The sequence below is a fragment of the Lactuca serriola genome, chromosome 8, assembly GCF_051521515.1.
Source record: "Lactuca serriola cultivar US96UC23 chromosome 8, Lser_US96UC23_V15, whole genome shotgun sequence".
Taxonomy (NCBI): Eukaryota; Viridiplantae; Streptophyta; class Magnoliopsida; order Asterales; family Asteraceae; genus Lactuca; species Lactuca serriola.
The window spans coordinates 287,099,347-287,114,466 of NC_136415.1; positions in this window are offsets into that span (position 1 = coordinate 287,099,347).

The following is a 15,120-nucleotide window of genomic DNA, read 5'->3' on the forward strand; positions in this document are numbered from 1 at the left end:
TTAAATGATTTGTGATGCTTTATGATGCTATCGTTTAATCGGATCTATGGTCTATTGCCTAACAAATCTGGAAACTTTATGTGTTCAGATTTCTAAACATTTAATTACGGTATTCGAACTGGCATATAACTTTTCGAAAAGATAAGGAGATTTATATGTCTATCGTAAATAAAGCTTTCCTATCTAAATTCTCGTCATTGCACACCGAACGTCAGATTTGGTGCATAGATCGACATGGTTGGAACTCAAAGCGGATTTGGGAATGTTAATGGAAATGCTAACGCTAATCAGCGGCATGTGAGCATGCACCAAAAGTAGCGGTTGCACCCGATCCAATCAATATGGCAGGAGTACAAACAATGATTCAAATGATGTTGGGTCGTCAGATGGAGGAGACAAGGCATCTACTTCAATAGAATAGGGATGAACCTATTGTGCCTGTTGAACAGCCTGAACTGAATGAAGGTCAGTCAGAAGAAGGAAACTATAGTAGAAGAGTTGGCCAAGATGAACTGCCAGTGGTTAGGAGAAATAACCAAAACAAAGGGATTGAAAAAAAAACGAATGCAAGTACAAAGCTTCATGACTTCCAAACCATTAACTTTTACTGGGATAGAAGATCCAATCGGAGTTATGCACTGGATCTTTGAAATGGATCTAGATTTCATAACATGTGGTTGCAAGGGCAAGCTACAAACCACTTATGCAGTGCGTCAGTTTAGAGGTGGTGTTGTTCGCTGGTGGAACACCTTGGGGAAGACCATAAGCCCCAATGAGCCACTACAACTGACATGGGCAGAGTTCTTGGTCCAATTTAAACGCAAGTTCTGCTCAACCCAAAACATGCTGGAACTAGAGAATCAGTTTCTGACAATGAAGAAGGGAAGCATGTCCATTGACGAGTATACCAATGCATTCACAAACAAAATGGAGTTTAATTTACACATTGTCCCTGACGAGCTAACGAAAATCAAAAAGTATACGAAGGGACTACCATGGGAGTATGTTGTGCTAGTACGCTAGGAACTTACTTTTGAGGCGGCCATCTGGGCTGCTAAGTCTGTTGAAGAGATGATCAAGAGTAGAGCCGCCAACAAGTTCAAAGTTGGCGAGATGAGGAAGTTTGAGGGGTCTTCAAGATCTGACAAGAAAAATAGGTTCCTGAAGTCTGGACCCAACAACAAAAGGAATGGGGATAGTAATGAAGAAAAGTGGTGTGACAAGTGCATAAGGAAACACATTGAGAGTTGCTCTAAAGAGGTGACCTGATTCAAATGCGGGAAGACTGGTCACTATGCTAGCAAATGCACAACCAAGAGAGAAGTCTGCTTTAAGTGTAGTGAAGAAAGACACTTCAAGCAAGACTGCCCAAATAAGGAAGGAGCTACAAAGCCAAACGTACCACCGAAGCCAAAGGCAAGAGCATTCCAGATGATCCTTAGCGAAGCGGGCGAGGATGCAAGGGATTAGAAGAAAGGATCAACAAAGTAGCTATGTAGTATCATGTGGTGTAGCCTCATATAAGGGGCATAGTGTAGGGTGAGATTGAATACCCATGTAATCGTTTCGAGAAGTAATATAAACCTTAGTTATGTTATCTGATGTGAAATTCTTGTATGGTGACTTGGAAAACTGCGAGACAATACTTGGGACGAGTATGACTAGGTGTGAAAGGTAGTAGAGGCCTATACTACAAGAAGCACCGGACTCTCTCTTGGATCAGGGAAAGTCACAAGGTTACCAAGAAGCTAGTAATTGATTCTGTTAGAAATAAAACTGATATGATCGATTAGATTCAAATAAGTAAAAGAATCAAAACACAGAATGAAGATCAAAGTTGTGTCGAATGATTAACAAGCACAACCTTAGAAGAGCTCGATTAAGAACTACTATTGTAAAGGCTGTGTAGGGTTTACAAGAATGACGATTACAAGATACGGTGCATGCATGCACTTTAAATAGCTAAACCCTAATAATAAATAATTGGGTGGACAGGCCCAACCCGCTATACAAAACATGGATTAAGTAATAAAACAATTGATGTAATCCATATAACCCAACAATCTCCCCCTTTGCGTCAATTGGGACGGAGACCTTCACGGTTGAAGCACTAGCCGAAGAGCTAGCTTACCGAGGATCTTCCACCTCAAACATGTGAGTTATCTCACTATACTATGTATTACAATATATGTCCATGTATGCTAGGATATAAGAGATGGTAGAGTAGAGTCGAAAGTATAGTCTCTATGTGCTTAATGCTAGTAAAGTAGAAAGTATAGTCATTATGCTTCTGTACTAGTGGAGACAAAAGTACAATCTTTATGTGCTTAAATGTTATTGTACTTGAATTATTCGTTATAGTTAGAATAGGGGTTGACGACAGAACGACGACAAGTCGAGAGCCTATAGACCCGAGTGTTGATGATGAAATGGCAAGTAGGCCGTAAGTCTAAATACACATATTATTGGTGTATCGTTGAAAGCTCGTGAGCTAATTAGTGGATCAACGAAAGGTCGTGGGCCATTTTTTGTATATTATTAGTGGATCGACGAAAGGTCGTGATTCATTATTTGTATACATGTATATGTATTGTGGTATATGGTATTTTGTGGGAACTCACTAAGTTTCGTGCTTACCTAGTTGATTATAAATGTTTTCAAGTACTTATTTGGATCGTGAGAAGGGAAATGATTGATTGTACACAAGCCCATTGACATCATGTGTTTCGCATAATTTAAGTATACTCTAATTTAGTTAAATAAATAAAAATGAAAAATTTGCTATGAAGATCGGGACGTTACAAATCTTAAAGAAATTTAAGATGCAAGATTCTAAGAGAGCCCTTATGTCTAGGCAACATGGAACAATATTGAGTAAGACTCAATGTCCCTATACTAGTGAATGACTAGATAAGCCTTCTGCTATAAGATCAATCATATATGTCATCATATGAACTAGACCTGATGTCTCGTGTGCTCTAAGCAAGACGAGTCGTTATAAGGCCTACCCAGGAAAGAGTCATTAAATCACAATCAACAACATTCTAAAGTATCTTACGATGACTAAATATATGTTCTTAGTCTATGGTGGTGAGGAAGATATAAGTATAAATGTTTATACTGATGCAAATTTCCAAACTGATAGATGATTCTTGATCACAGTCGGGATTTGTGCTTTTGATTAATGGAGGAACACTAACGTGGAGGTGTTCCAAGCAAGAGATTGTGGCGGACTCGACAACGTAATCGAAGTATATAATAGCTAATGAAGCTGCACAGGAGGTTGTGTGCTTGAAGTTCATCAACAATCTTAGATGTTCTTCCCAACATAACTGATATTGGACGTGTTCGGCATGGAGCGTTTTGGAGTGTTTGAGAGCTTCTAACTTCTAGCGTTTGACAAAACGCCCCGTTTAAAACATAAAGTCTCGTTTGACACTACAAGCTTCTAGCGTTTAGTTTAATCAAAACGCTCCAAATCCAAATGTTACTTCATGTAGCATTTAACAAAACGTTACAAGCTACAAGCTACCCGCTACAAGTTACCCGCTACCAGCTAGTTTTGCCGAACACGCCCATTGTTTAGATATTCTACGACAACGAGGGTACAATCGTTTTGGCTAAAAAAACCCTGACAACACAAGCACATAAGGCATTATACAAAGAAATTACCACTACATCATAAAGCTAGTGGAATACAAAAACATCATAGTGAGTCGTGTATGATCTAAAGAACCCTTCCACTTTTTGATAGATTACTCAGTTTCCTTTATTTTTATTTTTTTATAAAACATTGACATTAGATGCTCCGTCAACAAAAAAATGCCCATCCAGTGTGAACAGGAAAAAAGAATAAACAAATGAAATTCATAAGTTGCTAAAATTCTCTGCAATAAAGATATACATATTATAAAACAGTAAAAAAAATTATAAATTTAAGATTTTTCTTGCTATTTGTTTCATTAAAGAAACCTTGAAAAGACCAGTAATAAAATGTAAAATAATAAAAATAAAACGAGAAACTAGAATAAAAATTACGTAAGTACCAGAAAAAAAAAACATAAAAGGTTTCAAATCTTCGATTTTCTTGATAATATCCCATATTTCTGTAAATGACAAAACTTAAGGTCAAATACAATTACTATACAATATCATATGGGTCACTTTTATAAATATCCTTAACATTTTTGTGATTTTTCTCCGATATGTACCATTATATATTTCAAAATAAATATTAAATCATTCTGACACGTTAGGATACTCACATGCAAGTAGCGAACTGGGTGTCATTCAATTCCTGGTTCTTTGAAGTGGGAAATTGGGAATGGAAAGCACATGGTGAGTCTTGTCACTTCTCACATAAATTAACCCTTTCATACACGGAATACAAACCCATACCAACTGGTTTGCAAAACTGAGCATGAGTCCCACATGAATCGGGTTTATGTTCTTCATCCATGATGCATTCTATTATTTATTTATGAATGTATTAATCAAACATTTTATTATTAATCATTAATATTAAAGTTTATAAATAAGTATGTTTGAATTAAAGAGTCTAATGCAGTAATGTGGTTATATTTGTTTTCATTTTAAGCAAATGAGAATAAGTGTTAAAGTTCAAATCACAAGAACACTTATATCGTTTTGGAAGAATCTCTCGTCCCATTGATAAGGTTGTTTGGTATCATCCGGCGTGAAGATGACGCCACCTCAGGTCCCAGACAATTTCATAACACCGTTATAGTCCAAGGGGTGCGGTGTTCAGGCGCGCGCGCGCGTGTGCGTGTGTGTATATGTGTGTATATATATATATATATATATATATATATATATATATATATATATATATATATATATATATATATATATATATATATATAGGTGGGTTCAATTGAAAAAATAAAAAAGGTTAATAATGGGGGATTCATTCTCAGCCACTCATTTATCTAAGCATAAAAAGACACGGTGACAAACTTGTAAATATGTTAATAACCTTCAATGTCAAATACGTAACTATAGAGAATTCGATAACAGTTCGTTCATCCTCAAAATTTCTTCTCCAACCTTCAACAATCATCCAAATTTCTTCAACTAAACCATCATCAATGTCATCCAGTGTTAATCAATCATCAATATTCGTAGATGGGAGGTTCGTCGTTCAAGACAAATTCGCAACCCAAATTCATCAATTTCATCGATTTGTTAAAGTTTGGAACTGGAATTTCCCAGATTCGCAAACGAAATCAGTTGGAATCGGAATTTCTTCGCTGTGTATGAAATTGGAATCGGAGTTCTTGACTCGCAGTCACGGTTGACATTGAAGGACTCAGAATCAGTACTCACAGGTTCCCAATCGGATTTTCGGAAATCAAAATCAAAATGAGAAATCGATCAGACATAGGTGTCGCATCTGAAGTCGAAATCGGAAGTATATGATGATTTGGAATTGATAAGTTGATGTTTTTAACATTTTTAAAATAGTTAACTTGTATGCACTCCAACTGTTTGATGAAATGCATAAACTAAATTACCACGTTATATTCATATATGAATATGTTTTTTTCGCTTGAATCAGTATATGATTATTAAAACAAAAAAACGAATATGCAACTCTGTATGTTATTCATATGTGAATAACATATACAAATTATATATATTTGTGAAAACACATTGTAATATTCATATGTGAATATATTGTGTAATATTCATAGGTGAATATATCATCTAATATTTACAAGTGAATATACTATGTATTATTCACATGTGATATACCATGTAATACTATGTAATATTCAGATATGAAAATATTATCTAATATTCATAAGTGAATATACCATCTAATATTCACAAGTGAATGAATTGTCTAATATTTAAATATGAATATACTATGTTTAGTATATCTTATATTCATATATGAATGATACTTAAAATATAAAAAAAAAATTAATCATAGTTTTTATTCATAAGTGAATAACGAATGTACTTTAGAAAAAACTTGATTCATTTTTATTCACTTATGAATAACGATAGCTGAAAATATAAAAAAAAATTATTTTATTTTAAAACTATATCAATATGGATGTCTATTTGTAGAGAATAAAAAATCATGAATTTTGGTATATTTAAAATAATTTTTCGATAAAAATAGCTTCGTAAAATTAAAAAAAAAAACGAAAAAGACTCTGTTTTTGTATATATTAAGGTAATTATTAGCATAGTTTAAGGAAATATGTTTTGTTGGAAAACACATGTCTATTCTTTTCCCATTTCCGCTGGTACGACGGAGGCTTTTGCGGCAAAAATAAATGAGTGACTGAGAATGATTGATTCCCCCATTCTCAACCTTTTTTTTTTCTCAATTGAACTTTCCCATATATATATATATATATATATATATATATATATATATATATATATATATATATATATATATAGAGAGAGAGAGAGAGAGAGAGAGGTTTACGTGTTTAAAGTAATTATTGTGTTATTGTATGTATAAATATGGGCCAATCAAAATTTAAAATAAAAATAAATAATTAAATAAATAAATAAATAAATAAGGGTAAATCGATAATTTGATAATTAGTTTCCACAAATAATATCCTATAATTATGGTAACTATTGACTTTAGCTACCTAGGTTTTCTCTATCCGTTGTCCGCTTTTTAAAACCACCACCTATTCGATCCTAACACCATTACTGCCGAGGTTGAAGGGCATAAGACAACCATAATTACGGTCATCACCGACGGTCCAACACCACTCATCGCCTTCATCCACTAATATCGCCCACCTCTGACACCCCTCTGTCTGCGAAAACCCTATCACAAGTTTGTGACGGCAAGAATCCATCCCCCGACTCCTATTATTGATCGCAATCATTTGAAAAATCCCAAACATCAAAAAGGTATTTGATTCAATTGCAATTTAGATTCCAAAGAAAATTTGAAGATGTTTACATAACCTGTTTGTAAGTTGTTTCTTCCCCGCTTGCTGTTCTGATCATACCCTGTCGCTCAAAAACTTCAAGAATATGTAAACTGTTGCAATTTCAAAGAACTTACTATCTAAAGCTTCGACGATAGCAGAGAAATTGGTTTCTATTCTTCTTTCCAGGTTTAATTTCTCCGATTTTTGGTGGCAAGATCGGCGATCACAAAGATCTCGGCTCCAAAAACCCATTTCTCTACCTCGATTTCCCCAGGTTTGTTTACTTCATCTTGTGATTTGTTTCCATTTATGCTTATGAATATAACTTGTATAGTGTTGGAGGTTGAAAGGTGTTACAATTTATTAGTCGTTGTGGTCTGGTAGGATTTGATAGATGTGCAAAATGTAAATGCCCCTTTCAAGCAACCATTCAATTGAATTAGAAAAGGAAATTACTGTAAGATCTTACTTGTCTTTGAATCTATTCCACTTTACTATGACTGAATTCCAGTTATGTTTAAGATTGTTAATTATTGTGCGTATGCCTAAATCATCATAAACTGATTGGATCTTCTCTCTCTCTTTTTTCCTCTATGCAGGGTATGATGAAGCTGTTTAGAACTATTTTATCACATAAACAAGTACTTATCACTGCAGTTATTCTCTTTTTACCTACAATTGCAAATCTGTTCATGGACATAATCTTGACATATTCCATACTTCTCACAGGGGCAGCAAAAAGAGCATGATTTTAAAGGTGGTGAAGGTCCAAAAAGCGAAAGAATGCAAAGGGTAAAATTGTGACTAGAACCGATCTTTTCTTCTTGCACAGTTTATCGTATAATTTATTATTTTACTTTTGATTTCACTATCTTTCAAACTGATTGTTTTCCTTTTTAGTTTATGATTTTATCTCAAAGGATGGCAGTCGCTTTGGGAACTTAAAATGGTTCAATTAATGTTATTGATGTTTCTCAAATGTTGTAGCTGCAAGTTACTGCAATATCAATTTTGTAGTCATTTTTCTCTTTATCTTGTTAGTTTTGTTTTTCTAATGCCTCTTAATGTCTATTATTCTTTATATTTAGATAATTGAAACAACGAGAGATATCGAAGCAAAATAGGGTACATATGAACCTTACAACATTCTACTAGAATGAATATTCTAGCAGAATAATACACAATATAACGGAAACAAATCTATGTAATAGTATATTCTGGTAGAATATTTTATATATTGTATTTCTTTGTTATTAATAAGTGTAACATTCTCATAGAATAGTATATAAATTTTTTTCTTTTCTAAGAATGTAATGAATTTTTTTTGAACTTTTGTCCAAATTTTGTTATTCTTAAAGAAGTTCATTAAATCAAAATATATATTATGTCAGAATGTGTATTCTTGTTTGGTTCAATCATATTTGTTATTTTTCAATATATTGATAAACATATTCCGTCAGAATTTCTGAATTAGAAGAATTATCATCCATACAATCAGATTTTTAAAATTAATAGAATATATAAAATATGCAATTTTCCTTAAAACATGCAAATCTCCTTTATTAAATCTATATTAATTGATTAAAATACCCTTCTAGTTAAATTAGATTGTATTTTTCAATTATATTCAATTCAATAATATGTAATAATCACTTTTTTAAAATAAGTAAAATTGATTAGCCCACATTTATGCATACAATAACACAATAATAACTTTGAATAGAATAACATTAGCCTATATATATATATATATATATATATATATATATATATATATATATATATATAGAGAGAGAGAGAGAGAGAGAGAGAGCCTCCATGAAAGACCCATGAAGCCACCCACTCCGCAAGACGACTACTTAAGAATGAGACGGTGTTCACACATAAATTGACCCTTCCACGTCGAATTCCACGTGTGAAATCATCTGCATGCCGAACAGCCTAACGAGTAGGTCCAAATAAATTGATCGAAATAGTCGTATAATGAAATTACATAGTTAGGGCACCAAAAAAAAGTTTGGTTTTTATATATCAATATAGATTTATATAGAAAAATGATAAAAAATCACGAACAATAGTATAGTTGGTTTTTTTATAAGAAACATGGCCTAAAAAGTTAAACTAAAAAATGAAGTGAATTTTGTTATAATCCGGTGCACATGCATAATGTTCAACAACCAAGGGAATGGATGTATACTTATATATTGGACGCACATACATCAGATTATATCATAAAACTCACATTTTTACCAAAAACCTTATCATTTAAAAAAAATTAAGCCATGCTTTTTTTTTTTTATCAAAATTAATATACCATTGTTCATGATTTTTTGTCATCTTTTCATAAATGTCCATGTTGATATATAAAAAAACTAACATTTTTTCGGAAAAAAAAACCCCACTTTGTTTATTGTTTTTTTTTCATTATTTAAGTTTATTTTCATCCAAAAGAACTAATTATACCAAAAATCTGAATTTTTTGTCCTCTATTAATAAGAATCAATACATTTAAAAAAAATGATCAGTTCAAATTTACACTGTGAATCTAAACTATAAATATTTCAATTTTAACATTCATAATATGAATTTTACACTTTGATCATTCACAAATTAAGTGAAATTTACATGTGAATCGAAATATATTATCATATAGATTTATAATATATTAACGTTTTGATTACTCGCAAATTAGTTTTGTAAAATCAACAAATGGATTTTATCACACTGTGAATGTGAACTGTATATAATTTAGTGTTCAGAATTCAAAATGTGAATCTCACTTAATTAGTTGGGAGTTGGTTTTGGGAAGTCAAATGACAAGATTTGAATCTACAGGGGTTAAAGTGTAATTTTGAGACTTAATTTGTAAGGATTTATGGAAGTAGGGACTAAAGAGTAAGTTCTAGACCTAAGATGAGAAGATTTTGTAGAGGAGGGGCTGATTGGTAACATATTGGACTTGATTTGGAAAGGTTTTCAGAAGGCGGGGTTTAATTGGTAAATTAGGGATTTGTTTTGAAAAGAATAATACAAGGAGGGACCATTTTTGCTATTATGGGATAAATCCTAAGGAACCAGTTATATAACCTGTCTATCCCTCTAAACCCTAACCCTAGATGCTCAAAGCTCCAGTCGTGACCTCTCCCTTCCTCCATTCTCTAGCCGTCGCATCCATGGCTGCTATGTCCGGCCGCCGCGTCCAAGCCAACGGATGGTGCAACCACAACAGCGACCAATAGCCTTCCGTGACATTGGTTCCGTGGGTCACCGGAACAAATAACACCGATGTTGTCTCCATTGAAGCCGAAAGATCATCCGTCGGGTACTGCCGTCGTTCCTCTGCCTCGCCATCATAGCACCACCACACTCGGTGGCTGAGGGCTACCGATTCACGTCATCTCTTGTATGGGTAACGTGTTACTGGGCTATGAATCAAGAAGCAAACCGCCACCACCACCGTGAGGTGGTGGCTTTCATTGCAAACACTACTGCTGCCACCCCAAAGCGACCGAGGTGGGTGCGTATCTGACGAAGAGGCTTGGGTCCGTGTGCCGTCTGCTCGCGTTAGGTCGAAGTTACTTGGCTGGTACCTAAGAGAAGTCACCGCCACCACCGTGAGGTCGTGGCTGCCATTTCCAAAACTATGGCTGTCGTTGCCACTCGCGTTACTGCCAATGCCGGACGCCATATTGTTGTTGTTGTCGTTTTCCTGCCACCATCTACCACCGTTTTCCGTCTCCAGGTCGTTGATGGAAGGGTTTGCGTGATCAGTTCATGCTTGTAGGTGTTTTGGTGTTGCTACTCGAGGGTGGTTGTGGCCTTTTGGCCAGAAACCATGGAAAAACCACCATGGCTGCCAACCATGGTGGTTATCGCCACATTTGTGTTCTGCCACTACCAGCCGCCGTGTGGTGGCAGCTGTGTGCGTGTCTCTATGTGTGTGTGTGTTTATATTAATGTGTGAGCGTGTGTTATCAGGATTAGGTTGTAATCTATACTCGGTGTCAAAATGATAATAAAAACTCAAAAACCACCACCGTAGGGTGGTGGCTGCCGCCACCAGCCGCCGTGTTGGGTGGCGGTGTGCCTCGTTTGCGGTTTGGACTCGTTTGAGATGCTTGGACAGAATGGGCCTAAATAAACCCTAGTAGGCCCAAAGAAACCTTAATGGTCTAGTATTGGATTGGAAACCCTAATTAGGGTTTGGAAAAACCTTAATGTCATAAAACCTTAATTTTGGGGATTGATCGGGACCGATGTTGGAATTAGTTATTAAACCAAAAATAATAATTTCTAATCATTTCCAAATTAACCTAAAGCAATATTAGACTTAATGTATTAAGTCCTTAATGGCTTAAGTAGGAACACTTAACCATAATTGTCATTTCATGAGAAAACCTTAATTTCACTTGGGCCTTATGTTGGGTTTTCATATTGGGCTTTGGCGATTGGACTATTGATGGGCTATCCAAGAACAAGTTAATGGACCAAAATAATTAGATGGGCTTTAGGATAAGGCCCATGTGAGAGACTCGGGCCCAATTTGGAAAATTAGGCCATAGATGGTCCATAATTGGGCCTTTATGATTATGTGATATTGGGCCATGTGAATTGTATTGGAATAATTGGATGGGCCTTAAGGAAAGACCATGTAGAGGTCTGGGCCCAATTTGGAAAATCAGACCATATGTTGGGTTTTGGCCCATTATTTGACTCTGGGCTTTTGTAGTATGAGTTGTACCTTGGGCTTGGAACCCAATTATTAATTGGGTATTGTTTGATGTTGACAGTTCGGGGATCTGTCAACCAACAGCTGGAGTTTTATATGCGGGACTTCAACGGTGCCAGGTGAGTTATCATCACTATACTAAGGGGTCTAAGGCACCAAGGCCGGCCCATTGGATTTGATAACCCAGTATTTATTGATATGTTGAGTTTGAGTTACTGATGTATGCAAGTTGATATGCTAGTCTAGTAGGTCTGTAGGACTACCTATGATACTGATTGATTATCTGTATGTGCATTTATCTGTTACATGTCGACATGTTATGAGAGATGGGTTGAGGTTGTACTGCTCCGTGCGGTAGCCAACAAACCCTAGAGTATTCCAGATATGAGCTGAGGGCTGAGCTAGGCATGCCAGACTCATGTTGAGGACTTAGGAGCATTCCAGATACGAGCTGAGGGTCGGGTAGGGTATGCCAGACTCGTACTGTGGGCTCGGAGGCAGTCCAGATGTGATCAGTGGGCCTGGAAGGCAATCTAGACTCACACTGTGGGCCAGGGGTAATTCACTCTATAAAGTTGTGGACCGTTGCATGTTGTATTGTTTCTTTATGCTATGTATTGTTGTTATTGTTATGTGAACTGTATGTGTATCGGTATTTTGGGGGTAACTCACTAAGCTTTATGCTTACGGTTTCAGTTTATTGTTTCAGGTGCTTCAGATGACTTGGCAAGCCGAATGCGTGACCGTACACATCCTCATGTTTTGGACTTATGGTTTCTAGAATACTCTGATATTAAACTATTTTGAAAACACTTTGTAATAACTAATGGCTTTTGGATGTTTGAAAAAGTTTTAAATTGACTTGATTTTTTTGTGGGTGTTACAAGTTGGTATCAGAGCCTTGGTTTGAGTGAATTGGAGGAACACTCGTGTGAATTCAGTCTCAAATCAAGGAAATATTTTCAAAATGATTTCTAAATGGTTTTCAAAATAAGTAAAGGAGGATGCAAGGTGTACGGTCAACCGGAGCTAGTAAGTAGACCCCAAGATACCATACAGTTATTTGATATTGTGATATGTTAGAACAACATGCTAGTAATAGGCTAGGGATCTTCAGGAATTGCATGATAGAATTTTCTGATTATATGATGCCTGTTAGCATAGGGTTTTTTGTATATAAAATTGACATCATTACTGTAGTTGCTTAGTGTATGCATCATGGTTGTACATAACTAAGATCTTATAACCTGAGAATGTTTGGTTTTGCCTTATTTCCTGTTCTTGTCTGATGAAGGGCTTACGGTAAGATTAGGTATTCAAAAGTCTATAGGTTCCAACGCTATGTATGACTAGCATACACTAGTGCTGCTGTGTTGGTGGAAGTTTCATGGATGGGTGGGTTGTGAGAGGTCGGGAGGCCAGTTATGAGATATTTAGCATTCCTCTAGGAGTGAGGATTTAGCGCTTTCCAGGTTATGTATATAGTTAGGGTGTTGTGGTGAAACTTGACACAAATATGGGTAGGTGTGGAAGGTAGTATGGGCCCGTACTACTGAAAACACAGGACCCATACACGTATCAAGGAAGTCACAACCCCTAGGGTTTAGTTAAGAGTTGGTTCCCTGTCATCATATGGGTTATCAGAGATCTTTCTGGTGTATTATCAGGATGATGGTTATGAGACGTCTTGGGATCGAATCCGGATCAGGACCGGGAGCTGGAAGCCAGGATAGGCCAGTATTGTCAGAGGATCGTGTCAGGGAGATCATCCGGGAGGGGGGTGATCGAGATTGTTCGGGGATAGATTCTGGAGATGATTGGGTCTATCAAGACCGCCATGGTTGAGTATTTTGATGAGCGTTATGCAGCTATTGTCAAGACGGTTGCCGCAGAAATTAAAATAGTTGTAACTACGGCAGGGGGAAGAGTTGGTCGAGCTTTTCAGTACCGAAACTTGTTACTAGACGTATTATGATGAGCAGAGAGTTGCAGTTAATTGAGATCAGGGAATTTCCTGTACTCATTACATTCCGCGGGTTGAGCGGGAAGGGCTAGCACATAAGTTTCTGGATTTGAGGCTTCTTGGGTTTTACTCGAGGCCGGAGTGTGAGTCACAGGGACTCCGGAAAGGAGTGGTGATTATGTTTAGCTAGGATTTCGCAGCTGGAAGTAGAATGGTTAATTGGTGGATATGAATGTTGTTTTCTAGGGCAAGGATTATGCCCTTCCAGCTTTTTGAGCTCAAAGGAGTGAGCAGGTTTGTGACCCCATGCTCAGGTTGTATTCCAGCTCGGGTGAGTTAGTTGTAAGGGTTGGCGACATTAATTCAGCGCTGGTGAGTGCAGGTGGGTCGATGTGGCAAAAGTATTTTGTGAAGTTCGGTTTGCCTTAGGTCTTTTGTATCGGGCGATAAGGATTGGTTGTGTGATCTATTGCACTTTTATGATTGGAGGTGATGTCTTGGGAGTAGTTGTAGCCCGGTATAGGGCAAAGGTTACTGCAGCTACTACAGTTCAGATGTGGATGACTGAGTCGTGAGTAAGTCAGGGTGAGAGACCCTGAGTGATATGATTTCTAGAGCCCGAGAGCGGCAGATTTGTTTGGAGAACTTTGGAAAGAAGGGTATTATATGGGAGGTCTATGGACAAGGTCCCACAGGATGGTTATTCAACATCGTCATGATTCAGTGGTTTTAGTAACCATTATTGATGGGCAAGTGAGGACGCCAAGGGAAGTAGCTCATGGCTGAGAGATTAGTTGGAACACCTATCTTTAGGTATTCAATATTTGAGTGTGAGATTATTCAAGCATTAGAGACTATCGGTTTCACTGGGATTGGCTGGTAATGAAGCACTAGTTGGAAAGAGTTGGTTGTCATCGGATCGATCATTGGAAAACGAGGATGTAACAACCCATTTAAAATAAAATAATTAAATAATTAACATGGAACCCCGATAAGTGATTATTTTTATTATTTATATTATTATAGTCCGAGATCAAATAATAATTAATGGGGTGTTGGTCTCGGGGGAGCCAAATGATATAGTTTTGATTTCCGAGGGTTAAGGTGTAATTTCAGGATTCATGTTGTGAAGGATTTTGAAGACAAGGGTTGCTTGTTAATTATTAGGACTTAAATTGAAAGGGCATCAGAGTGATAGGGGTTAAATGGGGAGGGACTAGACTTGTTAAAATTGCAAAGTTGAATATGGGCACGGGATTAACCTCGTCACCGTCACTTAACCTATATATATATATATATATATATATATATATATATATATATATATATATATATATATATATCAAGGTTGTAAAAATCGTTTGACGGTAGCTCGACGGTCGACTGGTGTTAAGGGATTAATCGGTATTGGCGGGGATTAATAGATGATTAATCGGGGACCATAGATTATTAATAAACTATTAAAATTAATTAAATATTAATATATCTTAAGAAAA